At 46.7% G+C, this 13,402-nt stretch overlaps 1 protein-coding gene across 3 annotated transcripts in view; it reads right to left on the bottom strand.

Annotated features, from left to right (window-relative positions):
* The window catches only part of POLD1 (DNA polymerase delta 1, catalytic subunit), a 115,220-nt gene extending 103,346 nt beyond the window's left edge, over positions 1-11,874 (bottom strand). The window contains exon 1 of one of the 3 annotated variants that reach the window (XM_033961915.1): positions 11,724-11,874. The gene's annotated coding sequence lies outside the window, so the exon portion shown is untranslated. Of the gene's footprint in view, positions 1-11,311; positions 11,332-11,540; positions 11,663-11,723 lie in introns of those variants that run through there. The other 2 variants (XM_033961913.1, XM_033961916.1) reach the window with 2 other exon arrangements.
* Positions 11,875-13,402: the final 1,528 nt, after the last annotated feature.

The following is a 13,402-nucleotide window of genomic DNA, read 5'->3' as shown; positions in this document are numbered from 1 at the left end:
TCTGAGTAAGCAGAGAGGGAAAAACTGGTAGAAGCAGAGGCTCCCTGGTGCTGAGTTGGAGTAGAAGGGAGTACCACGGTTGTCTGGGCTACCGAGGAGCTATCAGAATCACGGTGGCGTGTTCAGTCTCGAGTTTGACAAGAGTCTTGAGAATCAGAGGGAATGGAGGGAAGGCATAGAGAAACTGACCCGTCAACTCCAGGAGGAAAGCATCTGCCTCGAGACGCTGGGGAGAGTATATGCGAGAGCAGAACTGAGGCAGCTTGTTGTTGAGGGGAGAGGCAAAGAGGTCTATTTGAGGAGTCCCCCATCGAACAAACACCTGACATAGAGGCGAGGAATTGAGTGTCCATTTGTGTGGTTGCAGAAGACGATTCAATTTGTCCGCCAGACAGTTGTGCTGACCTTGAATGTAGACAGCTCTGAGAAAGATGTTGTGATGAATTGCCCAATCCCACAGCTTCAGAGCTTCTTGACAAAGGGAGTGAGATCCCGTACCTCCATGTTTGTTGACATAGTACATGGCGACTTGGTTATCCGTCCGGACAAGGACTTGCTGGTCGTGAAGAAGGTGTTGAAAGGCTTTTGAGAGCATTGAAAATCGCTCTGAGTTCCAACAGATTGATTTGACAAAGACGTTCCGCAGGAGACCAATGACCTTGGGTACAGAGACTATCTAGATGGGCTCCCCATGCGTAGGTTAATGAGTCTGTTGTGAGAACCTTCTGATGAGGGAGAGTGTGGAACAGCAAACCTCTGGAAAGATTGGAAGAGAGCATCCACCAGTGGAGAGACTGCTTCAACAAAGGAGTTACTGTAATTTGTTGAGAAAGTGGATCGGTAGCTTGTTGCCACTGAGATGCCAGGGTCCACTGAGGTATGCGAAGGTGAAGTCTGGCAAAAGGTGTCACGTGAACCGTAGAAGCCATGTGACCGAGCAGAACCATCATTTGTCTTGCTGAAATTGATGTGAGATGAGACACTTGATGGCAAAGGCGAATGAGGGTATCCCGACGTGGTGGAAGTATAAAAGCTCTGAGTTGGACAGTGTCCAGAGTAGCCCCAATGAACTGAAGAGACTGAGATGGGGGTCAACTGGGATTTTGGAAAGTTGACTTCAACCCCAGACTTTGGAGGAACATAATAGTCTGTTGGATCACTGCAATAACCCCTTGTTGAGAGGGGGCCTTGTTGAGCCAGTCGTCCAAGTATGGAAAAACCTGAAGACCCTGGGCATGTAGGGCTGCAGCCACCACCACCAGACATTTTGTGAAGACTCTAGGGGATGAGGCGAGTCCGAAAGGAAGAACTCTGTATTGTAGATGAAGATTCCCCACCTAGAATCGAAGATATCTGCAAGAGGCTGGATGAATCGGGATATGAGTGTAAGCCTCTTTGAGATCCAGAGAGCATAGCCAATCTCCTTGATCCATCAGGGAATATAAGGTTGGTAAAGAAAGCATCTGAAACTTCTCTTTGACTAGAAATTTGTTGAGGCTCTGAGGTCCAGAATGGGTCGCAAATCCCCCGTCTTTTATGGAACTAGAAAATAACGGGAATAAAAGGTCCCGTTGGTTCAGAGGAGCCTTCTCGACAGCTCGAAGGCGAAGAAGAGTCTGAGCTTCCTGAAGAAGGGGAAGTTGCGACGAATTGGAAGGACACTCTCTTGGAGGGCAATCTGGAGGCACCTGAAGAAAGTGAAGTGAGTGAAGGATGGTGAGAACCCAGAGATCTGAGGTGATCATCTCCCACTGGTGATAAAATTGGTGAAGATGACCTCCTATGGGCAGAAGAGAATTTTGATGCAGGGAGGCTGGCATGCTCAGACTGGGAATGTCAAAAAGACTGAGCAGGTTTAGTCGCAGCAGGAGTCTGAGCCTTCTGCTGGCGGAAGCCTGGAGAAAGCTGGTGTCGTTTTTTGAGGATAACGACGTGGAGGTTGCTTGTATGGCCGAGCAGGAGTCTTAGGCTTCGGCCGAATCAAGGAAGCAAAAGAGCGCTCATGTTCAGAGAGGCGCTTTGTAGCAGCTTCAATAGAATCATCAAAGAGTTCATTTCCCTGGCAAGGCAAGTTTGTTAGAAGGTCCTGCAGATTGGGATCCATATCAACAATGCCGAGCAAGGCGAGACGGCGCATGGCTACTGCAAAGGCACAAACTCTAGAAGAGAGCTCAAAAGCATCGTATGTGGCTTGCAGCATGAAGAGTCGAAGTTGAGACAGAGTTCTGATGATCTGTTTAAATTCAGGAAGACTTTGTTCCTCCAAAGCCGGGTAGAAGTTAGGCATCAATTTGAGGAAATGATTAAAATAAGCAGTGAAAATATAGCTATAATTGAGAATTCTGTTAGCCATCATGGAATTCTAGTATGACCTAAGGCCAAACATATCCATGGTACGGCCCTCCCTGCCTGGAATGACCGCAGCGTAAAGCTTAGATGGATGAGCTTTCTTTAAAGAAGATTCCACAACCAAAGACTGATGGGACAATTGAGATTTCTCGAAGCCTTTGCAAGGTACTGTGCAATACCTGGATACCAGCTTGGATGGAATGGCTGTAATGGAATAAGGAGTTTCCTTATTCCTTAAGAAAGTTTGTTTCAATACTGGAGTCATAGGAAGTCTCAATGTCTCCTTGGGTGGATGAGGCAACTCCATGTCAGCCAAGTATTCAGGGGTATACTTGAAATCAGAATGGAGATCCAGGTGAAGAGCTTTTTCAATGTCAAAGACAAATCTGGCAAAAGAGGCAGACTTCGAGGTCGAGGCACCTTCAGGAGAAGGAGTGCGAGACTTAGGGACTACCGAATAGGAGGGAGAAGCCTCTCTGGAATACTGAGGAGGCTCAGAGTCCAGGCGCACAGTGGTTGAAGAAGCTGCACTACCTGCTTGAGGAGGAGTTAGTGAGTGTTTGCGCTTCAAAAACCTCAATGATGAAGTCCCCGGGGTTCGAGGAACAGAGTGGGTCAAGGCAGGAGGAGAAGGCTCCCTCAGAGGCAGTCTCGATGGAGGAGTCTTCGACCTCGATGGACTGCGAGGAGAAGCAGCCGGTGTAAGAGTCTTGCGAGACTTATGTTTAGATTTAGTAGAAGTCTCAGTAGCTTTTGATAAACGAGGTATAGAAGGCTCAGTATCTGGAGGAGGAGAGGGTTTCTGCTGTAGAAAAGCTTGGAAGCGAGATGCCTCAAATGCCTCAAGCGATGCTTCGATCGAGGTGGAGGAGACTGTGTCCGAGGAGTAGGTGAAGAGTCACTGGATGAGAACCGGCAAGACTTCCGAGGCTTGCCTCGAGGTGCTTCCACAGGAGTCTCAGACTGCTGCTCAGGCTGGCTCGTAGGAAGCAGGGTCGAGGACGGGAGGAGTTGAGCCACGACCAAGGAAATCTGAGTGGTCAGAATGGCTTTCAACATGTCCTCGAACATAGGCACCGAGACAAAAGGATTAGGTCTCAAAGGTGTAGCAGTGCGCTCCAAGGAGGGCGACCTCAAGGATGAGTATTCCCGGTGCTTGGAGGCACGCTTAGCTGGAGGTCTAGAAGAGGCTGGCAGAACCGCAGATAGGGCCTGGGATGCCTGGGACTTCGGAGGCTTCTTAGGAGTAGTACCTGAAGGAGAGACAGGAGACTTACCCATCGAGGAAGATTTCAGAGGAACTGCCGTCGAGGCCTTCGAGACCGAAGATGTCGAGGTCGAGGCCTTGGTGGAGGCAGAAGCTGGCGTCAAGGTCGAGGACTTAGATGTTGAGGCCGTCTCCGAAGCCAAGGTTGAGACCTTCTCAGGCCGTTGATCCATAGTGCCAAAAAGTTGGAGAAGCTTAGCACAGCGTCTACAAAGGGCTCGAGGTTGAAGGGTAGCACAGCGCAAACAAGCATCGGGGCAATGTTCGGGATCCAAGCAAGCAAAACACCGACTATGAGGATCGGTGACTGAAATGGTCTTGTTGCACTGGCTACACTTTTTGAACCCGGTAAGAGGCCGGGACATAGAAAAAACAAAGGCCGATGTATCGAACGAGGTGAGCAGTCAGGCCTAGGTCGAACAGCCGCTGGCCGGAAGAAAAAGAAAAAAATAGAAATAAAAGTTAAAACTTTTTTTTTTTTTAATGATTAAGAAAAAAATCCGTATGGAAACGCGAGCACAGCGACTTAATAAAATAAAAAAGCCGCGGTGAGAGAAGGCAACGAAGGCTGCAGAGCTGAAGAAAAGAGGACTTCTTGGCTCCGCGGAAAACATTGAACTGAGACCTCACAGGAGATGCGCGCCCTAACTCGGGCTGGAAGGCACTCACGCATTCGCAGTGCAGCACTCGGAAGCTCTTACAAAGATCTTCAAGAGAGTCTGCTTTCGAGGCTGTCCGCTGCGGGGCTCCTTCGGTGACGTCACCCACTATTGAGAATATGCTGCCTGCTTGTCCTGGGATAATGTGAACTACTTAGGTTTAAGTGGGATACAGGCAATTCCCCGGTTAAGAACAAGTACCGTTTTTTAAACCTTTCTTAAGTTGAATTTGTATGCAACTCAGATCCTATACAGTATAGTCTATAAAAGCATTAAAGAACATTAAACATTAAAGAAACAGTCCTCAAAATAAAGTACTGTAGTTTAAACAGAAAGAAGAGATAGGTTTACCCTTACTTTTGCTCTTCATCCGTCCCACGGTTCTCTCCACCCTCTCATCTCGCTCTTCCCCATGCATCTGTACATCACACTTCTCCCACCATGTCCAATATTTCTCTCCCCCTCCCTATGCTCAACAATTCTTTCTTCATTTCCCCATGTACACCATCTCTCTTTCCCTCTCACTCAAGACACCAATGCCCAACAATTCTTCCTTTCTATTCCCCCACCTCAGCATCTCTTTCCCTCACTCCCTCCATTCCTCCATCCTATGTCCCAAGATCATGCTCCCTTCTCTCCCTCCATTCTGCGTCCCAAGTTCATGCTTCCTCCCCTCCTTCCTTCTCTTTGTCCAAAGTTTGTGCTCTCTCCATTCAGTGTCCCAACGCGAACCTATCTCTCCCTTCTTGTGCCAATGCGACCCTTCTTCCTCCCTTCCTGTCAAAACCCTCCTCCTCCCTTCGGTGTCCTAGCGCACCCCTCGTCGTCTTTCCCTCTATTCAGCGTCGCAAATTCGTGCCTCTCGTGGGTGTTTTCCTCCTATGGCTGGCTCTCTTCTCCCTGTCGCACTTCACAAAACCACAGCTGCTGGTTCCTGCACATGGCTGACCCGGACGTCTTCCTTCACGCAGCTTTGCAATGTGAGACTGGGAGGAGAGAGCCAGCCAGAGGAGGAAAACACCCCGAGAGGCACAAATTTGCAATGCTGAATGGTGGGAAAGATGATGAGAGGCGCATTGGGACACCAAAGGAAGGAGGGTCACGTTTTGACAAGAAGGGATGAAGGGGCTCTTTAGCACAGGAAGTTAGAGGCAGGACCCCGGTTTGTAAGTACAAGTTTGTCTTAAGTCGGGCATTCTTAAACCAGGAACTGCCTGTATAAGTTCTTAAATAAATAATAAATAAATGTGAAAGATGTGGTACAGAATATATAACAGATGAGAAGGGATGATTTTAGAATGCTCATTTGTTGTGCTTTAGTATCAATATTATGATTATTCTATGAATGATTTATTGTAATCCAGATAGATTTTATGTGGAATACAAATTTTAAAATAAAGAAATATTTGCAGGTTTTTGTGTTACTTCATCATATCTGGCAGCAGAGGGATTTTGTGTGGCTGTTTCTGAACTTTAATTTGAATATATATTTGCTTTGTGGAATGATAAGCGGTATCCTATTCTGATTGGATATATGCTGCTGCTCTTTGGAGTTCCGGAATCTTGCTACACTTTGGGATTATGGAATGTTCCTACTCTTTGGGGATTCCACATGGAATCTTGATACTCTTTGAGATTCTGGAATGTTGCTACTATTTGTTTTCTTTACCAGGTACTAGTGACCTTGACTGGCTACCATAAAGATGGACCATTGGACTAACCCAGGATGCCTATGCTTATGTTCTAAAAAGGTTTGGAAAAGTTCCTGGAGGAAAACTCCAATCTGCTATCGAGACAGCCACTACTTGCCCTGGGATCCGTAGCATGGAATGTTGCTATTCTCTGGAGATCCCACATGGAATGTTGCTACTCTTTGAGGTTTCGGAATCTTGTTACACTTTGGGATTATGGAATGTTCCTACTATTTGGGGACTGGGATCTTGCTACTTTTTAGGTTTCTGCCAGGTACTAGTGACCTTGAATGGCTACCATAAAGATGGGCTACTGGACTAGATGGACCATTGGACTAACCCAGGATGCAGAGTTCTCCTTTGCGCATTTTAGCCGGGTGCTCCGCCCAGCTAATTTAGGTGAGTGCCTGGCTGTCATCTCAGAAGGTCACGAATCAACCTGACTGATCCCGAACTTCACTAAGACTCAAAATAAATATTTTGGGTTTTGATACTACAGCTCCTCAGCTGCGTTGCACTGACCAAAGGAAGAGTCAACACTTAGATTGTTCGTTAACTTTCAACCATGTACCAGCCACCACCTCATTTATTGACCAATCGCAGAGCGTCATGCTGGAAAATTTAGAAAGAGTTTTGGCATGCAGGTTGGGGTTTGTTTTTTTAAAATCTGTGTTCTATGTATGGTTTCTGGAGAAGGATGGTTTCTCCCCATTGGTCAAGGGTTTGGACATTGGGCATGGCCCATGTAGCGGGAACATTTGGATATCATAGGTTTTTGAAGTTATCAGGGGCCTTGAAGAGTACAGGTGTTTGGGTGTTGGTTAGTGACTCGCGCATCCCGTGCCGGATTAAGTGGGCGCTCCGAGCAAGGCCACTTCAACAGGGAAAGATGGAGTTGCGTTGTCTTCCCCGATACTTGTCCCCCAGCTCCTGGTAAAGAAAATAAGTTAAACCATAAGTGTGCCTTCCAAGTCGGTAGACCGTCCTCAGGTGCATTTTTTGGCGGCCATGGGAGTGATGAACCTAAGAAGAAGGTCTTTGTGAGTATCCCGACCCTCCTCTCTTTACTGAATTGAGGCCTAGTCTTCTCGGTTCACTGTCATGCCACTTCTTCAAAGCACCTGCATCGCCTCTTCCCATCACTTTATTGCCTTAATAGTTAAAACCAACTTGTTAATCACGTATCTTTTAAGTAACTAATGTGTTTGTGTTCATGATGCCTTAGCATGGGTTGAACAAACTGTCAAAAGCCCATTTTTTTAGGTTTGGATTGGCAACTTGAACTCTCACAAAAGAAATGTGCGGGAATGATTTAATTTTGTACCATACTGAAGACGGTGTTTATTTTGTTTAGTTTTTTGAAAGTTTTGTTTATGGAGTCTTGTCAATGTTGACTTCTTTGCATATGCTGAGTTTTCTAGTTACTAGGAAATGAGTTTTTACTGCTGGTGATACTGCTATAAATTAAATGGGCATCTAGGGATAAAATTAAGATGGGGCCTGTATAGTGCCATATTGCTTATTATAGAGTGAAGACTGCTGTTTTCAATGCTTTAGAGAGAGAAAGGGTGTGAGAGTATGTATGGAACTTGGATATGGGAATCTGGAGCAGGAGCATGTGTAGAGGGTATTTAGCATAATGTATGTGGGTTAGTTTGTGAAATGGGGCAGCTAGGATGCTAGTAGTTATAAGGAAAGGGATGGCAAATAAGTCAGAGAATATTATAAGGTCTCTGTACTGCTGTATGGTGTGACCTCACCATGAGTATTGCGTTTGGTTCTGGTTGTCCTATCTCAGTAAAGATATAGCGTAATTAGAAAAGGTTCAAAGAATGCTCCTAGTGGAATTCTGTGCAACTGCACAGCACAGAATTCCCCATTCGCATAGAATTCTACACAGACCTTCTGTTCTACCCCGACCAACTCTTCGACTGACCGACTGAACCCACCCCACCCCTCTCCATGAGAGCAGACTTACCTGCGAGCCTCCTAAAGAAGCAGCTGTTTGCAATCAGCCCTACCAAGGCCTTCCCTCTGCTGCTTCACTTCTTGTAGATGGGTGAAGTGGCAGAAGGATGGCCTGGCAGCCGCAAGCAGCCACTTCACAGCACTGCCTCTGCCGGCTGGCCACTACCTTTACTGCTGCCTTGGGAGGTCCGCAGGTATGTCAGCTGTCATTTGGGGGGTGGGGGTTCGATAGGAAAGGCCAAACCAGCATGGAGGAGTGCTGGGGACATGGATGCTAGACTACAGGTGGGGGGAGAGGAAGGGATACGGATGCTAGGCCCACAGGGAGAGGAGGGGACATACTTTTAAAACAAATAAGAGGAAATATGTTTTTCACTCAAAGAAGTTAAGCTCTGGAATTCATTGCCAGAGGATGTGATAACAGTTAACGTAGATGGGTTTAGAAAAGGTTTGGACAAGTTCCTGGAGGAAAGGTCCATAGTCTGCTATAGAGACAGACCTGGGGGAAGCCACTGCTTGCCCTGGGATCGGTAGCACAGAATGTTGCTGCTATTTGGGTTTTTGCCAGGCACTTGTGACCTGGATTGGCCACTGTTGGAAAAAGTATACTGGGCTAGATGGGCCATTAGTTTGACCTAATATGGCTGTTCTTATTTATACATTGGGTTTCTGGGGCAGCAGTATAGTGGAGTTTCTTGAGATGGGCTAGGTATGTGTTAGGGACAAAAAAAGGTGCTAGTGTGTATAGGTATGCAGCAGGATGTGAGTTGGTAGATGGGTTATGTCTAAGGAGGGCGTTTAGGAGAGTGCTGTGGGAAAGGAGTTCGGGAATTTGAGGTGGATGTACAAAGAAGGTGTAAGGAGAAGAGTGTAGAGTTGGAAAAAAGAATCTTCTATCCCCCAGGTTTTTCAGCCTGTGGCATCGATGAGTCATAGGAACTGAAACAAATCTCTGAAAACCTGGAAGATGTAATGAGGCAATTTGACAGGCTAAATAGCAGCAAATCACTTAGACCACTTAGTACACTTCTCCCTCAATATTTGCAGGAGTTAGGGGCAAAGCCTGCCTGCCAATATGGAAAAAAAATGCAAATCTTAGAGTCAACTGACCCACCCTCGCATCCTTCCTGCCTCCCGGACCTCTCCACACTGAATAATGTGCTGGACAAAGCAACATTATCAACATTTGATGTTGATAATGTTGCTTTGTCAGCACATAATTCACTACTTGCGCTGTAACCACCTTTTTACGCTACCCCTAAATTATGATCAAGAGGCTAAAAGAAAACAGCCAGCAATACCTGATACCTGAGCATTGGAAAATAATCCTATATAATAAAATCCTAGCTGCGCATGCGCACTCCTACCTGCATGTTCTGTTTTCCCTGATCCGTGAGATGTAAATCTGTGGCAGCAGGAGTGTGCATGCGAGAGTCCCCAGCCTTACAGCACCTAACTACACTCGCGGCAGGACTGGCCACCAGCGCTGGACTACCTGCTCTCTTGCAGCAAAAAAACAGTAAGTTTTTGCGATCTGACCCTTCCATCCCTTCCTGACGTCTGACCGGCCCCACCTTCCCTTCCCACGGTCCCGACTCCAAACCTGTCTGCAGCACTCTACACACGCTGCTTCGGGGCCTTCTACTGCCCTGATTTGCTCTGCTGCGTCTCTGATGATGTCATCAGGGACGTGCCAGTGTAAATCAGGACAGTAGAAGGCCACGAAGCAGCGTGTGTAGAGTGCTTCAGACGCTACTAGAGTCGGCAGGTTTGTCGGGACCACAGGAAGGGAAGGAGGGGGGGGGCAAGGGACTAAGGGAGCCGGACAGACTTCTAGCACCCGTTAATGTTAATGGGCTAAAATACTAGTTCATAATAATTAATAAAAATAGTGCAAGTTTCAAGTTTATTAGGGTTTTATATACCGCCTATCAAGGTTATCTAAGCGGTTTTACAATCAGGTACTCAAGCATTTTTTCCCTATCTGTCCCGGTGGGCTCACAATCTATCTAACGTACCTGGGGCTATGGAGGATTAAGTGACTTGCCCAGGATCACAAGGAGCAGCGCGGGGTTTGAACCCACAACCCCAGGGTGCTAAGACTGTAGCTTCAACCACTGCGCCACACACTCCACACATTTAATTTTCCCCACCACCAGATTTCCCCATCCCGCCCCACCCGGCTGGAAAAATTTTCTGGGGAGAACACTGCAGGATGCCTATACTTACATTCTAAAAAGGTTTGGACAAGTTCCTGGAGGAAAACTCCATAGTCCGCTATTGAGACAGCCACTACTTGACCTGGGATCCATAGCATGGAATGTTACTTTTCTTTGGGGATCCCGCTGGAAAATCCTCTTTGAGGTTTTGGAATCTTGTTACACTTTGAGATTATGAAATGTTCCTACTATTTGGGGATTGGAATCTTGCTACTCTTTGGGGATTCCGCATGGAATCTTGCTACTTTTTAGGTTTCTGCCAGGTACTAGTGACCTTGATTGGCCACCATAAAGACGGGATACTGGGCTAGATGGACCATTGGACTAACCCAGGATATGTAATGTAATGTAATGTAATGTAATTTATTTCTTATATACCGCTACATCCGTTAGGTTCAAAGCGGTTACAGAAAATATACATTAAAAATTATGAGCAAGAAAGGCACTTTGAAATTCCCTCACTGTCCCGAAGGCTCACAATCTAACTAAAGTGCCTAGAGATTAGTAAAGAAGTGAAGAGTTCAGAAAAAGGAAAAAATAAGAAATAAAACATTCTAACAGGAATGTATTGAATTAAGTATTATGGATACCTATGCTTATGTTCTAAAAAGGTTTGGACAAGTTCCTGGAGGAAAACTCCATAGTCTGCTATCGAGACAGACATGGTGGAAGCTACTAATTGCCCTGGGATCCGTAGCATGGACTCTTGCTACTCTCTGGGGATCCCACATGGACTCTTGCTACTCTTTGGGGATCCCGCATGGAATGTTGCTACTTTTTGGGGATCCCGCATGGAATGTTGCTACTTTTTGGGGATCCCGCATGGAATGTTGCTACTCTTTGGGATTCTACCAGGCACTTATGACCTGGATGGACCACTGTGGAAAGAGGAACCTGGGCTAGATGGACCATTGGTCTGACCCAGTGATCTCAAACTCTTTGCAGGGCCACATTTTGGATTTGTAGGTACTTGGAGGGCCTCAGAAAAAATAGTTAATGTCTTATTAAAGACATGATAATTTTGCATGAGATAACACTCTCTATAGTTTATAAATCTTTCCTTCTGACTAAGTCTTAATAATAATTTTGTAATTTATAGCTAAAAAGACATAATCAAGAAACTGTTTTATTTTACTTTTGTGATTATGATAAACATACCGAGAGCCTCAAAATAACACCTGGCGGCCGCGAGTTTGACCCATTATGGCTGTTCTTATTTTGTAGTAGGGGCAAGGGAGGATTACTTGACTTGTCCAGAGTCAGAAGCAGCCGCAGTGGGAATGAAACTCACAACCTCAGGGTGCTGAGGCCGCTGCAATAACCACTTAGCAATCAAATGAATGCAAGACACACAGCCTAGCGGGGAACCTCAGCCTCCGTTACTCACCCCCGGCCCCTTCCTCACCGCCTCCTTCCACTCTCCCGCCAAAGCACGCGCACCTCTTCCCGACTTCCCTCTTCGCCCCGCCCCGTTCCCACGGTAACGCCACGCGGATTGGTCCCCGAGATCGCAGGGGGCAGCCCGCCGCCGAGTTGCGTGCGTCACGGAAAAGCAACGATTGTTGACCACCTCTTCTTTCTGACAAATTGTTCGGTCACCGATTCATTTGGGTTTGTATCTTTTGCATGCCGAGCCTGTCCCGGTGCTCCAATAGCCGATCTCGGACTTTATTCCAAGCCTCGTTCTCGTTCTCCAATAGCTTCTCTGTCTGCACTCCACGCCACAGTTTGGTACTCCAATAGGGGTGTTTTGTTTTGGATTTTTTTTTAATTAGAAGCTTGCAATCTAAGCCTCATTCTGGTGCTCCAATAGCCTCTCACTCGGTGAGTCCAAGCCTCATTCTGAATTGTCAATGCTGTTATTATCCCAGGACAACATGTGATTGACATCATCCAGGGAGCCCGGATGCAGACAGCTTGGCAAACTGATTTGCTTGCAGAACTTAGAAAGTTCACGACTGCCGCACCACACATGAGCGAATGCCTTCCCGCCCACGCAAGGGCACGCGTCTCCTCAGTTCTCTGTTTTCCGCGGAGCTGAGAAGTTGTGTTTTCGACTCAGTTCTAAACTTCTTGCCTTCTCTCACCGCGGCTCGTGTTTTGGTATTTTTCAGGGTTGCTGTGTTGTTTTTTTGCACATTTTTCATTTAAAAAAATGAATAAAGACTTTAATTATATTTCTTTTGTCATGGTGGGAACCTGCTTTGCGGCCTTCGCCAGCAGGCTTCGATTTTGCTGAGGCCATCTTTCTGTCTATGTCCAGGCCAATCACAGGCTTCAAGAAGTGTAGCCGTTGCCAGCGCGCAATCTCCCTCATAGGTGGTGTATTCAGTGTTTGGGACCTGACTAAACTAAACTGAACCTTAAGGTTGTGTATCACATTATCTCCATAAAGATAGAGCTCGACACGTTTACATGTAATTCAATAAATGAGGAAAGAACATAATAAGAAATTAGAGGTTATGAAGAGGATAGCTAGCTTTACATTTTAAATAGATAGCATTATGTTTTGGAGAAAAGCTATGTTTTCAGATGCTTTCGGAATAATTGGAATGAGCCTAGGTTCCGCAGTGGGGCAGGGAGGTTATTCCAAAGCTCAGTGAATTTGAAGAAAAGGGATTTCCCATCGTCCAGTCGTGTGCCCGCTGTGCTACCCTTCAACCTTGAGCCCGCAAGCATCGTCGAGTTCAGGTGGAAAAACTCTTTGGCGGTATGTATCCGTTTGCCCTGGTCTCGACCACGCATCCGGTCAAGCTTCTCACCAGGGTTCCGTCTTCTGCCTCAACCTCGTCTTTGATCAAGCCTACCTCGTTCGACAGGACCTCATCCTTGAGTAAATCTGCTAAGTCTTTTCCTGACGAGACGCTTGCCTCGCTGTCTCCCTCAGGTCAGGTGCCAGCAGTAGTTATCAAGCTGCCTAAGAAGCATGTCGCCAAGTCGAAGAGTCGTTCTTCCTCTTCTTCCTCGGAGACTGTTCCTCCACCAAAAGTACCAGATCCTCCAGTCTCGGAGTCATGTTTGGAGGCTCTGATCCAGACCATTTTGGATTGTCAGTTGGGCAATATCCTTGCCAAACCTACTTCTGCCTCGACTCTACTTCCTGCAGTCCAGCCTGAGCACTCAGCAGTAACACCTGGAGTCAAGTCCTTGGCTGAGCCTCGAGCTCAATCTCCTCACTCTATACAAGGAGTCAAGTCCTTGGGAATGCCTCAAAAGGATTTCACACGCTGTATGCAAGGAGTCGATTCT

The sequence above is a fragment of the Geotrypetes seraphini genome, chromosome 10, assembly GCF_902459505.1.
Source record: "Geotrypetes seraphini chromosome 10, aGeoSer1.1, whole genome shotgun sequence".
In the NCBI taxonomy this organism is placed as follows: Eukaryota; Metazoa; Chordata; class Amphibia; order Gymnophiona; family Dermophiidae; genus Geotrypetes; species Geotrypetes seraphini.
This window is presented reverse-complemented; position numbering and strand designations above follow the sequence as displayed.